General features: G+C 50.4%; 1 long non-coding RNA gene across 1 annotated transcript; it reads right to left on the bottom strand.

Annotated features, from left to right (window-relative positions):
- Positions 1-12,451: 12,451 nt before the first annotated feature.
- Positions 12,452-15,977, bottom strand: LOC113914237. The gene is made up of 3 exons (XR_003517423.2): positions 15,895-15,977; positions 15,645-15,793; positions 12,452-12,743 (listed from the first exon to the last, which is right to left on the bottom strand). It is a non-coding gene; the product is annotated as an uncharacterized LOC113914237 (long non-coding RNA).
- Positions 15,978-17,633: the final 1,656 nt, after the last annotated feature.

Below are 17,633 nucleotides of genomic sequence, written 5' to 3'. Positions count from 1 at the left end.
ACACACACACACACACACACACACACACAGTATTAAAACCATTTGGGTGCAATGCACATCTGCTTCCCTGGGAGCAGAAACCCTACCCGCAGACCCTTCCTGCCCTGCTCGCCTGGAGACTGCCTCGCCTTGGGAAAGTTACAGGTTTCATTTTGTCACTTGGAAGCTGCAGCGGCCAGGAAGGGAACCCGAGTTGACATGGAGCCAGGGCCTTAATTGGATTGGATCCCTGTGGAGGCCATTAGCCTCTTGCTGCAGCTTGGCAGGGAGGAAATACTTCCTCCCTCACCCCAGGCCCCACTTGCACACGGCCCAGCCGAGATCTTCAATGGCCTACCACCCAAATAAGGTCCTGTATTAAGTTTCCAATTATTATGACTCTCCCTTCTGTTTAAGCAAGTTTTTACTGTTTCCAGGCACTAGCAAACACTGCAAGTATTATGAGTAGTCTCATTTGATCTCTTTATTCACTCATGCCATAAATTTTTATTGTGAGCCTACTGTGTGTCAGGCACTGTTCCAGACCCAGGTCAGACAGCATCTTGGCTTTCATGAAGATTACATTTTATGTGGGGAGACAGACCATAAACCAATACCCAGGACAATTTGCTTATGTCCGGAGGTAATAAGAGCTATTGTGAAGAACAAAGCAGAGTCAGGGGACGGGGAGGGGTGCTGGGGGCAGGGAGTAGGAAGAGCCTCTCTGATGAAGTGACATTGGAGTAAAGACCTGAAGGAAGTAGGACAATATCCAGGCAAACAGCACTCTAGGTAGAGAGAAGAGCAAGTACAAAGGCACTGAGGTAGGAATTTCCTCAGCGTGTTGGAGAAATGGTAAAGAGGCAGCTGAGAAATCAAAGCTCCAGACAGTTTGGTGACCTGTTTGCTGACACTTCCTGCCACCTGTTCAGTGGCTCTAACCCACGTCTCTGCCTAGTGAACACTCAAAAGTAGCAGAGGGTTTAGAAAAGCTTACTTAGCTGGAAAACAGAAATCATCCCAGGATGATAAATAACCCATGCACAAAACAAAACTAACAACAGCAACAACAACAAAAAAACCCAGACATTTATGAGGATATCTGTGGCTACAGTATCCATAAAAACAAAAGAATTATATATATATATATATATTTAAAACCACTAATCATTAGAAGAGGGAAGTAGTATTTGTTGGCTGAACACTGTGCTTGTAACACTATACATTAAGCTTTCAATATGAGGAAAGTATGACTCAGGGAGGACACGTGACTTGCTTAAGCCCACATAGCCAGGGGTTTCAACTCAGGGCCGATTATATGTCTGTCTCCACTGTGGCTCATGAGCATTGTGGGAGCAAGTCCACGTCTGTCCTGTTTACCCTGGCACAAAGCACAGGGCCTGGCCCGGAGTCAAGGCGGGAAAAAAGTGTTGATTAAATGGTTGATGATCTCTATCTTCAAAGCCTATTCTGATTCTAATACACCCCTTTGCTTCCCTACTAAAATGTGATCCATCTAATCATGGAAATATTCTGCAACTGTTGGGCGCCTGGGTGGCTCAGTTGGTTAAGGGACCGCCTTCGGCTCAGGTCATGATTCCGGAGTCCGGGGATGGAGTCCTGCATCGGGCTCCCTGCTCAGCAGGGAGTCTGCTCCTCCCTCTGACCCTACCCCCTCTTGTGCTCTCTCTCTCAAATACATAAAAAATAAAATCTTAAAAAAAAAAACTTTAAAAAAATATATTCTGCAACTGTTAAAAATGATTGTTTGCTTAAATAAGACATAGTACATCCGTATAATGGAATAACATGCGGTCATTAAAAATTAGGTTGAGGGTTGCCATTAATAGGTCGACTGACAGGGTAGCCACCAGGGGGATGGCTTTCTGTACCTGCGGCCTCAGCTCAGTGCCACGGGCTATTCCCTTAGCCCACACCCCACTCCTACTTCACCCCGGCTCCAACTTCCTCGTCAACCCTAACACAGCAGCCTGGAGGCTCAGAAACAATAGTGATCATCATCATCATCATCATCATCACCATTATTATTATTAGATCTTACACTATTTTTAGGGGTTTACAGGCCCCTTAGTATCTGCCTGATTGGATTGTGAACACAATCTCATTTAATACCTACAATCTCATTTAAAATACCTATGATACCTACAACCTGAGTTGAGTATTATTTTTTTTGAAAGATGGTATTTCTAGGTAATCTCTGCACAAAATGTGGGGCTTGAACTCACAACCCTGAGGTCAAGCGTCACACGCTCTACTGACTGAGCCAGCCAGGCGCCCCTGAGTTGAGTATTATTATTGCTCCCCATTTTGCAGAGGACAAACTGAGGCTTAGAGAGGTTAAATCAGTTGCTTAAGTCAAACAGCTGGTAAATGGGCAGTGGAGCTGGGATTGGAACCCAAGGCTATTCTGACTCCAGGTGGTACACTGTCCTACACTGTTCTGCCCCTCTCCCATCTCCCACAGCCATTCTGTGGGCAGTACCCTGTGTTCAGCAGTGTTCTGCTAGATGGCTGCTCTGCCCTGTGACCTCTGACCTAAGACTACGAATGAGATCTTCCAACACAGACAAATAGCTAGTGGCCCTGACTCAGAGGAGCTGCTCATTTCCTTCTGCCTAAAGGTGCAGAGACAGCCAAGCCGTGGCTCCAGGAGAACCCTGGGACTGAGTAGTCTCCTTCCCAGCTGTTTCCTTGCTACATAAGAGCAAAAATCGACAATCATCTCCAGCCATAAGGTTTGATTCGAATAAGGACATTTCTTCTCCATCCTTGGGCATTCGTAGTTCATTTGTTCGGTACTTTGAGGCCCGAACAATCAGGCCTTTAGATCACAGCTAGGTAGCAGAGGGGGCGTTAAACTATTTGAAATTCAAGCAGGCAACAGTCTTTTTTCAAAGCTGAGAAGCGTCCTTCATGCTTCAAAAGAAAAAATGAGTTCCCCAGCTCTGAGCTGTGCTGAATGTCAGCAACCAGAGGAGACCCTGCAAACAGGGAAAAAGGAAAAGCCTGGAGTTGATGTTTTCCCAGCTGCATCCCATGCCCTGGGGGGTCCACCTCCCTCAGTTGTTGGCTTGGTGATACCTGGAGACCCACAGAGCTAAAGCAATGTCCATGTTTAGACCAGGACCGCCTAATCTTTGTGTAACCCCCAGGGGACGGTCCCTGACAGAAGGACAACAGCCTTGTCTGACCTGTTCACAGACATGGCCAGAGTCCTGGGGGATGAGCCCAGTACTATTTTCTTCTGTCGTTTGGTTCACCTCTTCCTTTTCAGGTGAGGCTCCGGAAGGAGTCCTTTCTTCCCCTGCCGTTCTCTTTAGCTGCTGGATATACCCTGCCAAGGTAGGGGTCTGAGTCCCTGGATTCACCCAGTGGGGCCCCTCAGGGGGTGAGCATGTCCAAGCCCCACAGAATGCTGATCTAGTAAGCTAAGCAAGGCCCATCCCAGTCCCTCGCCAGAGGAGGATGACAAGGACAAGGAAGGTGAAAGGGGGCCAGGCACCTCTTCCTGCTGATCAGAAATAAACACTACAAGAAGGGCGCCTGGGTGGCTCAGTCAGTTAAGTGTCCAACTCTTGATTTCAGCTCAGGTCGTGACCTCAGGGTCATGAGATGGGGCTCCATCCTCAGTGAGGAGTCTGCTCCAGATTCTCTTTCTCCCTCTGCCTCTCCCCACACTTGTGCTCTCTCTCTGAATAAATGAATAAATAAATAAACAAATAAATAAATAAACAAATAAAATCTTAAAAAAAAAGAAAATGACTACAAGAGTTAACAAGAACAGGATATTTATGTGACCTTGGAGTGTCCCTACAGATTGCTTATTACTTGCAAGGATGAAAACTGTAACATTCAGTTGAGAAACCAGACCACCTCTTAACTGGTGATCAAAATAAACATCACCCTCTCCAGGCAGAAAGACATCGGGGGCTTCTGGAAGAGACGTCCAGAGTATCAGTTGCATAAATATTCCAGCTGAGAATGTATCACCTGAATCTGGCCCTGAGGAAACAACAGACTCACCCAAATCAAGCAACATTCTATGAAAATACCTGGTCCGTACGCTTCTAAATATCAATGTCATGAAAGGCAAGTTGGAAAGTCGGCCTGAATCCTCCTGCACGATTCCTCCCCTGCAGGGACTTCTGTCAAGCATCCCACCTCCCATTGTCTCAAGTGGGGCTGGGAATCAGAGAAACCAGAAACCACCTTTTCTGTTTCCTGCTTGTCAAGGCGTTTGGGAATGTTCCCCGCTCAATCTATGGTCCAGATGACTGCTGTCTTTCCCAAAGAGGCAATGTGTGTGGCGGTTAAGGACCCCAATGCTAAATTCAGACTGCCTGGGTCAGGTGCCGTAAGCAAGTGACTAGCCAGTGACCTGTGGTAAGTCTCTTCACCTCCATAAGCCTCAGTTTCCCCCTCCGTAAGGCTCCATAGGCTCCTTGAAACTGGTGAATGGGATACATCAGGTGAAGAGCTGGCCGATGCTAAATGCTCAACGAATGTTCATTGTTGTTCCTATTGTTAACCACAGGCCCCATCCTCCAAGAGTTTGCTGGCTGGCCAAGACAGCCACAGATTTAAGAAGGAATATCAACGAAGGGGACGTACTCATAATTTGCACATGCTGTGAAAGTAAAGGTGGTGGCATCCATCTTAGTCTGGGATGGAGAAGAGCCAACAGGTTTTCCAGAAGCAAGGATATTTAGCACAGATATAAACTGAGCATCTGCTGTGTGCTAGGCCCTGTGCTAGGCCCTGTGAACACCACCAAAATAGAACACAAGTTCTCACCGAGCTTCTACTCTGGTGGGGTGACAGTCAGTTTCTATTGCTAGCAAACAAATAAAACATAATGCATCAGGAGGGGATGTGCTGTGATGAAAAAATAAAACGGGTTGAGAGGTTAGAAGGTTTACCCATCTGTGAAATGGGGATACTACAAGGATCTGACTCACACCCTCCACACAAGGATTAAATGAAAATCATGTAGAGAGTATGCGTAGCTCAGTGTTTGACACAGAGCGTTCAATACTTTACATGCTTTGCAAATGCTCAAGAAATGGTTCTTGGTGTGAATGGATCATGTCATTTCTTTAACAAGAATTTTTTGAAAATTTTTTAATATGTACCAGGCCCTGAGTGACTGTCAGGATGACATGACCCAACCACGGTGTGCAAGAAACTCAACACAGTCTAGCTGGGGAGACAGATCAACGGGCGATTCTAAGTATCCCATGATAAGAACCAAGAGTTAATGAGTTCTGGGCGCCTGGGTGGCTCAGATGGTTAAGCATCTGCCTTCGGCTCAGGTCATGATCCCAGGGTCCTGGGATCGAGTCCCGCATCGGGCTCCCTGCTCCTTGGGAGCCTGCTTCTCCCTCTGCCTCTCTCTCTCTCTCTCTCTCTCATGAATAAATTAAAAAAAAAAAAAAATAAATAAATAAATAAATAAATAAATAAATTTACCAAGACTTTAAAAAAAAAAAAAAAGAGTTAATGAGTTCTTACCGTGTACCAGGCGCTATTTTGAGCATTTTATCTTTATTAAGTCATGTCATCTTTAATATTGTTTTTTTTTTAATTTTGTTTATTTATTTGAGACACAGAGATACAGAGAGAGAGAGAGCACGAGCAGAGGGAGAGGCAGAGGGAGAGGGAGAAGCAGGCTCCCCGCTGAGCCAGGAGCCTGATGCGGGGCTTGATTCCAGGGCCCTGGGATCATGACCTGAGCCAACAGCAGATGCTTAACCATCTGAGCCACTCAGGCGCCCCTAAGTCACGTCATCTTTTACAACTCTGCACTAAGCGCTGTTTCACAAACGAGAAAACTGAGGATCGGTGAGGTTAGGTAATTAGCCCGCACTAGGGAATCCCGGTGTGTCATGGGAGCCCTACGGAGGGCCCCTAACAGGACTGATCAGGGAAGGCTTCTTGGAGGAGGGCCCATTTAAGATCAGGTTTGCGTAATGAGTCGATATTAGCTGGGCGAATTAGATGGGGGAGGGGGACGGTTCAGGTACAGGGAACAGCTTGTGCGTGGGCCTGAGGTGAGAGAAGGAAGGTTCTTCTGCTTCCCAGCCGAGCGTCAGTGATGAGGGAGTGGAGAGGGTGAACTAGACGGAAGGGGGGCGCTGGTCAGGGAGGACCCCATGCTTTCCTAAGATACGTGGCCTTCCTCTTTGGTGTGGAGGTGCAGTGAGGAGCAGCTGCCTGCCCTGGTGGGGGTCCTCCAGGCAGAGGGGCACCCCCGAGGTTTTGCTCCCTGAGCAGCCAGGTGCCCACTTTGGGTAGAAACAGCCACTTGGCTGGGAGACTCCCAGTTGGACCCAGGGTCTCTCCAAAGGGGTGTCTCTTCGAGAGCCAGAACCAGAGAATGAGGGGGAAGCGCATAACCGAGTCCCCAGGATGGCAACTGGGGGACCCAATGGAAATTTGGGGCTTGAGTCTGGTTGATATTCTTGACTAAAAGGGAAACAAAACAAAACTTTTCTGAGGGGCCCCTGGCGGGCTTGGTCGGTACAGCATGTGATTTTTGATCTCAGCGTTGTTTGGGCCCCATGTTGGCTGCGCAGATTACTTAAAGAAAAGAAAATCTAAACAAAAACAAAATTAAACACACTTTTTTGAAGGGTTATGCACACATATGGTAAGATAAATAAATAATAATTCAAGCAGTCCCATGGACACTACAGCCCAGAGCCCCCCTCCCCCGTTTCCCCTCCCACCAGCCCTGTGCTTGACCATTTTTCTAGGTTGCCTTCCAAAGACATTCTATGCATATATGCATAGGTTTATGTAGACATAACCCACGGAGGAATTTTAATAATGAATTTTAATGTTCTTCTTTGTGGGGGTGGGGAGTCCATTAAAAAGTAAAATATGTTCGTTGTAGAGAACATCGGGGGAAAAAAACACAAAAAGTAGAAAAGCAGAACAAAGGCTGAGCGGCAAAGGCAATTGCTGCCCACATTTTCAACCCAGGATTTCTGCTTTAATAAGAAAAACTAGTAACATTTGAATGGCATGGTAAAGAGGCTCTTGGCATTCTTCACCGTGTTCCATCTGCCCCCTCCCAATGGCAGGCTATTTGAAATACTGCAGGTATTTGTTATTGTTATAACAATATATATAATTGTTATTACTTCAGGTGAGCAAACAGGGATTTGGGGAGCTAGTCCTAGAAAGCAAGATCTCTGGGCTCTAGGGCCTCTTTCCACATCCGCTCCCCCACCTTCTCCCCATCTCTCAGACCCCGGGAGGAAGCCACCTCCCTGCTCACCAGAGACAAAACCTGGCTTCCCGCCTTTGTCTGCCAGATGCAGGTTCCCCTAACAGAGGCCGCCACCAGCTGCAGTGACTCATGCATTGACGCCCTGGCCTGATGGGGCTCCTCTCTCTCCTCCCGCTGCAGGCATGGGGACCTGGTGAGGAAGGTACCGGGAACGTTGAAAGCCCTGGCGTTGGGGTCAGAGAGCCCTTTGGCAGCTGTGGGACTTTAGCTTTCTGTATCTCGTTGTCTTGAACGCCAGAGAAGTGCGTGCACATAGCAAGTACTCCGGAGTGCTAGCTGTTACCGTTCTGGTGCTCTAGGCTGGGGAGGAAGTAGAGAGGAACCAGTTCTGTGTTCCGAGGGCCATGTCCCCACACACCCCATTCCCAGGCTACTCTGCCCGTAAGCCCCAGCTTCCCAGAAGCACACAGATCTTTGCTCATGCTGTACCCTCTGACCCTCCTCTCAGGCTTTCCCGGCCGAGGAAGTCTTTCTCATAGTCCAGGATTCAGAGGCGAAGCCTCCAGGGATCTTCCTACAAATACACCTCCACCCTCAGTCCAAATAAACCTCTTCCTTCTCTGGATCCGGCACCAACAGACACTGGGTGAACACACTGTATTCAAATTATTTGTGTAATCCAGGGGTCCTCCCCAGATCCTCCAGTTGACAAGGGTCACTAGTTCTTTAAAATTGCATCCACAACCCCCTTATCCCTTCCCAACAGAACCCTCTGGCCAGCCCCCTTATTCAGGGAAAGCCTGCCCCCATATCAGTTCCAAGCCTGTAGACGGAGAAGGCAAAGCCAACCAGCTCCTGGCATTGTTTTGGTGTCGTTATTGGTCCAGGGATGACCACATGACACGGCTTGCCCAGTCAGACTGAGGGGAAGGCCCTGGATGTCTGGTTTAGGGGCATAGCCTCTCCCTCTTGCTGGGAAAGAGTAAGGATGTTTGACGGTCTAGGTGCTGCTGGCAGCCATCTTGCCACCAAGAGGGGAGCTGACCTTAGACTGCATCCACTGCACAGAGCAGGACGCAGAAAGCTCCTGGGTCCTTATGCCATCGTCAAACCATTGAATTAATCAATCCTGAGGCCAGGAATGCGTCAGGACTTCCTGTTGGTGAAATAATAAATTACCTTAATGTTTAAGCCTATTGAGTCAGGTGTCCACATCACTGACCACAGCACAAGAGCTCACATTTAACTTTTTGAGCACTTCCCGTGCACCAGGCACTGTTCTGAGAGCTTTACGTACTTAAATTCACTTAACATTCACAACTACCTTCGTGGGTTGATGTGATTCGTGTCACAGGTCACAGCACATTTTCTGGAGTGAGACCTCCTGGGTTTTCACAGCTCTGCTACCTATTGTGGAAACGTAGCCAGCTGCTTCCCCTGCCTCAGTGTCCTCGCCTGCAAAGAGCACCTACTCTATAGGGTTGTAGCAAGGGTTAAAATAGGATAATCCACATAAAGTCCTTACACCTTAGCCTTTATGTTATTATTCTCATTTTGCAGACAAAACCAAGGCCCAGAGAGTCCAGGACAGGACCCAACGTTTACGTGGGCGGTAAGGGAGTCAAGCCCGCACAGTCTAGTGCTCAGTCTGCAGTCCTGACCACCTGATTCAAAGCCCTAGTGCCCCGTGGGGAGAAGCCTGGGAGATGGGCAGGTTACAGGCGACCCATCTCACTGGCCTCCCAGGACCGCATCCACTGAATTGGCACTCTCCAGACCTCTCGAGGGCCCCGTGTGTGCTGTCCACCCCCCCACGCTCAGTCCTGGAAACCCCCGCCCCTAAGTGGTGGGAAGGCCCAGGCGTGGCAGGTATCCGTCTGGAGGGTTAATGGCGACAGAGTCACTGCTCAACAGTTGAGTCTGATTAGTAAATATCCTTCATCTTAAAAGTCCCGCAAACATTTCCACCCCGGGAACAATGGGACTCTGGACAGGTTGCCTCTTTCTTCAGGCTCCATTTCGCTGCTCTCGTCCTCTTCACCCATTTGTGGTCACAAGTCTTCCCTTGTTTCCTTGCTCGAGGCCTTCCTGGAGGCTGTGGCCGGGGAGAGGGCAGTGCCCTTCACACCCGAGGTGGCCACCAGCGTATTTGGCCATGCAGAGACCCCCCCTTCTTCCCGGAGGAATGCTGTGACCGGGTTTCAACGTGGCATCCCTCCCTCTGCCAAGTCTGTGAGAATCTTGAGGCTCTGGGTTGGGTGGCTTCAGGCCTCTGGCTCCGGGGACCCAGCCTCATTCCAGTGAGTGTCCAAGGAAGGAAGACAAAGTTAACGCACGCTGAGCCCTTCCCGACTCTGCGGCTCCCCCCACCTCCCCATGAGTCAGTACCGAAACCAGGCCTCTGAGCCTTTCCTGTTCCCTTCCCAGGCTCCGGAAGAACGGCAGGACGGGAGCTGCGCCCAAGCCATTTTTGGACTTGGCCGAGCAGCAGGTGTTGGCAGGCTGTCCCCAGGGGCTAGGCGCATTGCTCAGCTCCCCACGTCCCACAGCCAACCCCCTCCTCCCACCCCGAAGATGGGAGAATCCCATCCCAGGAGATGAGTGATGGATGCCCATGGATGGGTGTGTACACTGTGCACCCCAACTCCTGAACAGAGGGGACAGGGTCAGAGAAGTTCAGAAGATAAACCTGGAGCCAGAGGATCTGGGTTCAAATCCCCCAGCACATTCACTCTCTGCCTCAGCTGCCCCATCTGTTTAAAAAAAAAAAAAAAAAATGAGGATACTGATAGTCCCTCCCTCCAAGACGGCGAGGAATAAATGCATTCATATCTGTAAAGCACTCAGAAGAGTGCCTGGCACGTAAAAAGCACTAAGTTGGCGGCTGGCTGGCTCAGCGGGTAGAGAATGCAACTCTTGATCTCGGGATCGTGAGTTCCAGCCCCGTGTTGGGTGTGGAGCCTACTTAAAAAAAATTAAAATAAATGCCAAAAAAAGGCACTAAGTTGGTATTTGTTTAATGAAAAACATAAATTCGGTAAATATTTAGTGAGGGCCGGATCCAGACCAGGTTCTGAGAATACGCCAATGAGCAAAAACAAGGACAGACCGACTTGGTAGAGTGGGGTGGAGCCCGGAAATCTGTTAGCACATGGCATTCACAGTCAGGTCTAAACTTCGCTGAACTAGTGGTGAAACTGAGGCACGGGAAGGGACAGGCTGTGGCCAAGGTCTTGCAGCTGGAGAATAATAACAGCAAGCGCCAAAGCTTACGGAGCACTTTTAACGGGGCAGACACATTGTTGTTAAATTAGCGTTTTGTCCTCGTCCCCAGGTTATAAGTGAGGAACTGAGCACAGAGAGGTTAAGTAACTTGCTCAAGGTCACACAGCTAGGAAATGATAGAGCCAAGACTGAAACTTAGGCAGCCTGGCTGAGCAAACAGCCGAATAAAACTAATAATTAACTGTTGTCTATTGGGTGCCCACAAAGGTACTGCAAAATACATCATCTGTTTTCATCCTTACACCACCCGATAAAGTAGGCACAATTACTGTCCCCATTTCACAGATGAAGGAACTGAGGCCCAGGGAGAGTATGAGATTTACCCAAGTTCTCACAACGAGGCTGTGGCACAGCTGGGGTTTCTAGAAACTAGGCTAATCCTGCCTCCCCAGACCTCTTAATTCCCAGCAGCTTTCCCTGACCTCCGTCGCCCTCCATCCCTTCTGGGCCCAGGGAGGTGCGTGCAGAGAATGCAGAAGCCACTGAACCACAGTCTGGACAAATGAGCATTATGAGCAGAGTCCTTCTGCCAAGCAGAGAGAGCCCTAGAATGTAGCCAGAGCCAAGTGGATGCTGTTCTGGCCCAGCCACGGCCCCCCCATTCCCTGCGGCCCGACCACAAGATTCAGGATTCTCTGAGAGGACTGGACTCCGCCAGGCTCAGAACACACCAGCGGTGACAGCAGCGCTCAGCCCTGCTGGATCGTCCACACGCATTACGCGAGGGTTGGACTTCACAACAACCTTATGAAGAAGGTTCTAGTATGTCCATTTTCCATGGGGCAGGACGGTTGAGTGTGAAGAGCATTGACTGGAGCTGGCGTTCCAAACCCTGCTCGGCCACTTCCGGGTCACAGCCTCGGGCGACACTTAACCTCTCCGGGCCTCCGCTCTCTTGTCATTAGATTGAGGACAGTAATAGTACCTATGCCTCACAGGGCGGATCAGGAAACTGCAAGTGCTAGGACATTGGAAAGCGCTTAGAACAATGCCCAGCACATAAATAAGCACCATGTGTTTGCTATTTTAAGGAAACCGAGGCTCAAGGAAGTTCTGTGACTCGGCCCACATCACTCAAGTGCCATCTAGAAGAATCGGGCTTGAACTCAAGTCTGTTTGCTTCCAGAACAGCCCCCTCGTCACGTATGAGGGGCGGAGTCTCCTGATGGATGAGCAGGGTATTCGGGCTGAGGGGAGATAAATACTTTAGGTTGAAGAAACAGCATTTGCACAGAGGTGGAAATGGGCCGCAGAGCTGCCTAGTCCTAGCGCCAACCCCAACCCCGCAGCACCAACACCCAGCCAGGCCCACCCGGTCCGAAGGTAAGTGAGATCAGTCCAGAAGCATTTCTTGGGCACTTACTCTGTGCCAAGCCAGGCACTGGGTACTAAGAAAAGAACAAGATACCATAGGTCTTGCCCTCAAGAAGCTCAAATAATTTAACCGAAGGGATGGATATACAAACAAGTAGATCACTAGGAAACAGTCTAATAATGCTTCCGGAGTGGACAGGAGCAAAGAGCAAATTCTCCCTGGGGAGGTGTTGGGGAAGGCTCTGTGAGGGAACTGGCATTTGAACTGGACTTTTAAGAGCTGAGCAAGGACAGGGGCACCTGGGTGGCTCAGTCGGTTAAGCGTCTGCCTTCAGTTCAGGTCATGATCCCAGGGTCCCGGGATCGAGCCCCGCGTCAGGCTCCCTGCTCAGTGGGGAGTCTGCTTCTCCCTCTGCCTCCCCCCACTGTGCTCATGCTCTCTCTTTCTCTGTCAAATAAGTAAATAAAATCTTTAAAAAAGGAGAGAGAGAGAGAGAGAGAGAGCTGAGCAAGTGTGAAAGGGGAAAAGTCAGTCCATCCCAAGTAGAGTGGCCAGCAGAAGTCACCAAGCACATGGGGTGTTCAAGGGAATGGCAAGTCCAGAGCAAGGCAGATGGGACTGCAAAACTGGCTTGAGGCCACTGTATTGGTCATAATCCTGGGTTGCAAGAGATGGAAAACACAATTCCAAGAGGCTTAAATGAAAAGGAAATGTACTGACTCAAGAAACAAACAAACAAACAAAAAATAATTGAGCTTATCTGCTTCAGGTACAGCTGGATCTAGGGGTTCAAATGATGCCACCAGGACTTGGGCTCCCATCTTTCTGCTTCCTTTGTTGACTTCACTGTGGAGCAGTTACTTTCCAAATGAAGGCAGCTCCAGGCTGACACCCTCCCAGTTCCAAGCCCTGTGGAAGGAAAGATTCATTTGTCCAAACGTTTAAACACAGATTCTGCAATTGCATCTCTCTGGAGTTGTTTGGGTCACATGCCTATGCCTGAACCAGTCACTGTGTGGAAGTGGGGGAGAATACCTCATTGGCCAAACTGGGGTCACATGCCTATCCGTAGGTGTGAGCCCCACCCACACCACGGGGACTGAGGGTGGGGGAAAGATGGTTTCCTGGGAATAAGAGGATTTAGTGTGGGCGCCTGGGTGGCTCAGATGGTTAAGCGCCTGCCTTCGGCTCAGGTCATGATCCCAGGGTCCTGGGATCGAGTCCCGCATCGGGCTCCCTGCTAGGCGGGGAGCCTGCTTCGAACCTCTGCCTCTGCCTCTCTCTCTGACTCTCATGAATAAATAAATAAAAAAAACATTAAAAAAAAAAAAGAGGATTTAGTGATGGGAAGAAGGGATAGATATTGAGTGGGCAAAGACGGTGGTCTGGACCCCGAGGCCATGGTCCTTCGGGCAGTGGGCAGCTGGTGAGGACTTTAATTCACTGAGCAGCTTAGATCAGATTTGTGCCTTGGGAATGGAGAAGGGGGAGTGGATGGGGGCAGATATATTTGTAGGAAGATGCAAGTCCCTCTGAGAGATCCTGGAAGCCTGGGCAGAGGGCATGGAAAAGAGGGGGGATGTGAAAGACGCCTGGCTGGGATGCCCCAGTTGTTACTGGAAGGGCTTTTTAAGGACCAGGACCACGTCACCCTCTTGCTATGGGCCTGCAGATGCCAGCGAGAGCGTGGGCTGAGGGCCCGGTCTCCCATCCCCCCCAGAACCCCATGACTAACTCTTTCCCTCCATCTGCTCCCACACTTATTCACCCCCCCCCACCCCCACTCCAGCCCCGGGCCCCAGAGAACCTGATCTCCTGGGCCTCAGTTGTGGGGTGGTGACCTTGACATCAGGTGGTCGTGAGGGGGTCGCTCAGCACCTTTACCTCTCCCAGCCTTAGCAACCCCTTCCTTAGTTTCTGATCTCCCACTCCATGCCCCTGGGGCCTGGGACAGCACCTCGCGGGCTACTGGCAGGCCAGCTCCTCTCTCTGGTGAAAGGAGCCATTGTGAGATCAGCCTGAGAGCTGGCAGGAGCTGGGCTGGCATACGTGGCTTTCCCAGAGGCCCTTGTCCAGCCATTCCTGTTTCTGGCTGCTTGGGCCTTTCCAGAGAGCAGGGAGGAGGCCAAAGGGGGCTTGGGCGGCTATAGGGGACTTCTGGGCCTGCAGCAGCCAGGCTCCGAGTATATGCTTGCCATCTGCCTGGGGTCTGAGGGAGGAGCCTGGAGGGCAGGGTTGGCTGCTGGAACCTTCAGAAACTTGGAACAGGAGGGCCTTGCCAGCTGGAACCCAGCGGATCTGGGGCCTTTGCCAAACTGAAAGCCATGGTGTGCCGGACAAGGCCAGAACCCTGTTGCCCAGCAGCCTAGCCAAACTTGAAGAGCCACGAAGGGAGAGGCAGGGCACTGAGGCCATCCAGGAAAGGTTATGAGGCTTGGAGGTGGGTGGTGAGAAAGGGAAGAGCTTAAGCTGTACAGTGTGTCAGCACAGAGTGCCGGAGAGCTTCCAGACTGAGCCTGTGGTGTTGTGTTACAATACTTAGCTACTATTTATTGAGTACCTATTAAGTATTGGGCACTGTGCCAGAAACTTTATATACATTATCTCATTTATCCTCATACCAACCACATAAGGCCGATATTATCTATCCATAGGGATGTCTTGTACCATTGTCCAGGTTGTTCACTGCACAGGGGTCCCCGTCAAGGGAAATGTGTGAAAGCCAAAATTCCCGCAGTGCACGACTCACCAACAGAACCCTGCAGACCTGTGTCTGTACCAAGGTGCTATTCTCCTTATGTTACAGCTGAGGGAAGCAGGCTCTGAGGAGATGAAATGACTTGTCCAAGGCCCCAAAACTAATATATCACAGATAGAGGCTTCAGACTCAGGTCTGTCTGACTCCAAAACCTCTCACTTAACCACTTACACCCTGTTCAGACCTGTTCACTTGTATCCCTCTCTCCCTCTTTTCTTAGGACCCCGCTGCTCCGAGTCCCCAGGGCGATGTGAGTACAAGCCCAGGCTGGGAAGCAGGCCACAGGCTCGCGGTCCTGGCCCTACGTCTCCTTCACCTTTCCTCTCCACGCCTCAACCTCCTCGTCTGGAAAGTGGGTATGCCAGTTAGAGCTCTTCAGGAGGAAGCAACAGAAACCAACTTTGGCTTACTTAAACTATCTCAACAACGAGGGCGCCTGGGTGGCTCGGTCGTTGAGCGTCTGCCTTCGGCTCAGGTCATGGTCCCAGGGTCCTGGGATCGAGCCCCGCATCGGGCTCCCTGCTCGGCGGGAGGCCTGCTTCTCCCTCTCCCGCTCCCCCTGCTTGTGTTCCCTCTCTCGCTGTCTCTCTCTGTCAAGTAAATAAATACAATCTTTAAAAAACAAAACAAAACAAAAAAACTATCTCAACAATGAAAACGAATGCCCTGCAAGGATCTGTGGCTGCCCGTAAGATGGAAGGAGGAGGTAAACCAGGCCTGGGAAAGGCCCGAAACCATAGCCCCTCAGGGATCCAGCAGCGGGGACGAGGGAAAGGCACCTTTAGGTTAGTTCCCGAAATAATAAACCAAGCCCTGTTTTCAGAAGAGGGAATGGTTGTAGCAGCCCCACACAGCTCATGCCCACAGCAGGGAGGAGGGTGGCCAGCTGGTAGGGATGACCCGAAGCAAGTGGACTCTGGGAGGGAAGCTCCTCGCAGGCTGCAAAGTAGCGTAAGGTGCATGGGAGTATCTCTCGCTGCCCCCCCCTCCCCAGCCAGGGTGGGGCTGCAGGGTCAGCAATGTTGGCTTCTCATCCCCGCTCTGCCACTGACCGGTCGTATGTCCTTGGGCAAGTCACTTTTCCTTCTGGAGCACACTTTCTTCATCCATAGACGGAAAGGGATCATCTTTAGGGCCTTTAGTAACCCATCCCAGAAGAATTTGGGATATTAAAAGATATTCCTGGGAACAATTGCTCAACCTGAAAGAATGAATCACAAATGGTGGAATTTCAGGCATCCATGAGGATGGTATTGGGTGGGGTTTTGTGAGTCACACCCAGTGGAAAAACACCCACTTCACCTGGGAGACTGAGCAGGGAGAGGAGCAGCTCAGGTCCGGTGCCCCCACCTCATGCCTCCAGAACCTTTGGCACGAGAGGGCTGTGGGGCCCCTCACTCGGGCGCAAGAGGTGGGTCACCCCTCGTGTCACAGAGCCTTTGTTGAAGGGACACACAGATTTGTGACAGCAGATGGAGGACATCAATTGTGCAAGGAAGACAGCAATTCTCCTCTCCAGGCCTCAGTTTCCACCTCTGTCAAGTAGGGATAAGGTCACTGTTATAACAACCTCCTGGGGCCCTTCTGAGGATCAAATGGAACAATACACAGGAGAAAAAAAACCTTAGGAACCATAGGGCCCCAGTGCTGAATGAGGACGGGCATGGAAGCTTCCCGGGGCAGGGCCTGTGTCTGCCTTGTTCCCTGCTGCGTTCTCAGTGCGGCATGGAGTCCAGAGTGCAGCAGGGGCCCCAAGATTTTTGGTTGAATATTAGTAGCTCACAAGTCATATGTACTTATGTTGCAAGCACCGTTCTAAGAATTTTCCACATGTGTACTCTTTTTTTTTTTTAAGATTTTATTTATTTATTTGACAGAGAGCGAGAGAGGGAACACAAGCAGGGGGAGTGGGAGAGGGAGAAGCAGGCTTCCCGCGGAGCAGGGAGCCCGATGCAGGCAGGGCTCGATCCCAGGACCCCGGGATCATGACCTGAGCCGAAGGCAGACGCTTAACGACTGAGCCCCCCAGGCGCCCACGTGTGTACTCTTTTAATCATTACAATAATATAGATACTGTTATCTTCTCTATTTAGAGACAAAGAGTTGCAAGCACAGAGCCTGCATCGCCTGCCCACGGCCCTACCACTAGGAAGAGATCGAGCTGGGCTTTGAACTCAGGCGGTCTGGCTGCAGGGTCTGCCCTCTTAGACATAAATCTGCCTGCCTGAGTGGCTGAGTAAGCGAGGGAATACATGAATGAACGCACGTGGGCATTGACAAATGAGTTCTGGGGTTCAGACGTCTCAAATCTCTGCTCTGGGGGCACGAGCCGAAGCTTCTCTTTTTTTATTAATGTATCAGCAGGTTCTGGTATTTCTACAAGGCACATCGAAAATGCAGCAGTGCATCCCAAACTGGTCTTCTCCCCTTCCTCCCAACCCCCCGCCCCCAATTTCAGTTCACATTGTCCCTGAGGACAGTTGCCCAAGACAGACGCTTCCGAGTCACCCTTGACACCTTTCCATTTCTCACCTGGACAGTCTCCGGGCCCCCTCCTCAAGGTCACAGCAGAAACTTTATCTCATACCAAGTTCATCCAGATGTCACTCCTGTCAGCCTCCGAGTAGAACAGTTTGCTGAGGCCCCTCTGTACTTTAAGATTTCGTGAAAAGTTGGCTCCCCTATCCCATCCCACTTGTGAAGGGATCCATGCCTTGTCTCCCGGTCCAGTGAAACCACTGTTGCAAAATGGATTGACCAAAACTTAGTTACTAGCGGGAGCCTGGGTGGCTCAGTGGGTTAAGTGACTGCCTCCGGCTCAGGTCATTGATCCTGGAGCCCGGGGATCGAGTCCCGCATCGGGCTCCCTGCTCGGCGGGGAGTCTGCTTCTCCCTCTGACCCTGCCCCCTCTTATGTGCTCTCTTTCTCAAATACACAAATAAAATCTTAAAAAAAAAAAAAAAAAACTTAGTTACTAGCCTAGAGCAAAATCATTTTATTATTTTTTTCTCACAGTTCTGGGGGTTCACTGGGCCTAACA

Source organism: Zalophus californianus, chromosome 4 (assembly GCF_009762305.2).
Source record: "Zalophus californianus isolate mZalCal1 chromosome 4, mZalCal1.pri.v2, whole genome shotgun sequence".
Classification (NCBI taxonomy): Eukaryota; Metazoa; Chordata; class Mammalia; order Carnivora; family Otariidae; genus Zalophus; species Zalophus californianus.
The sequence above is the reverse complement of the archived record's forward strand: the minus strand, read 5'-3'. Positions and strand labels throughout refer to the sequence as shown.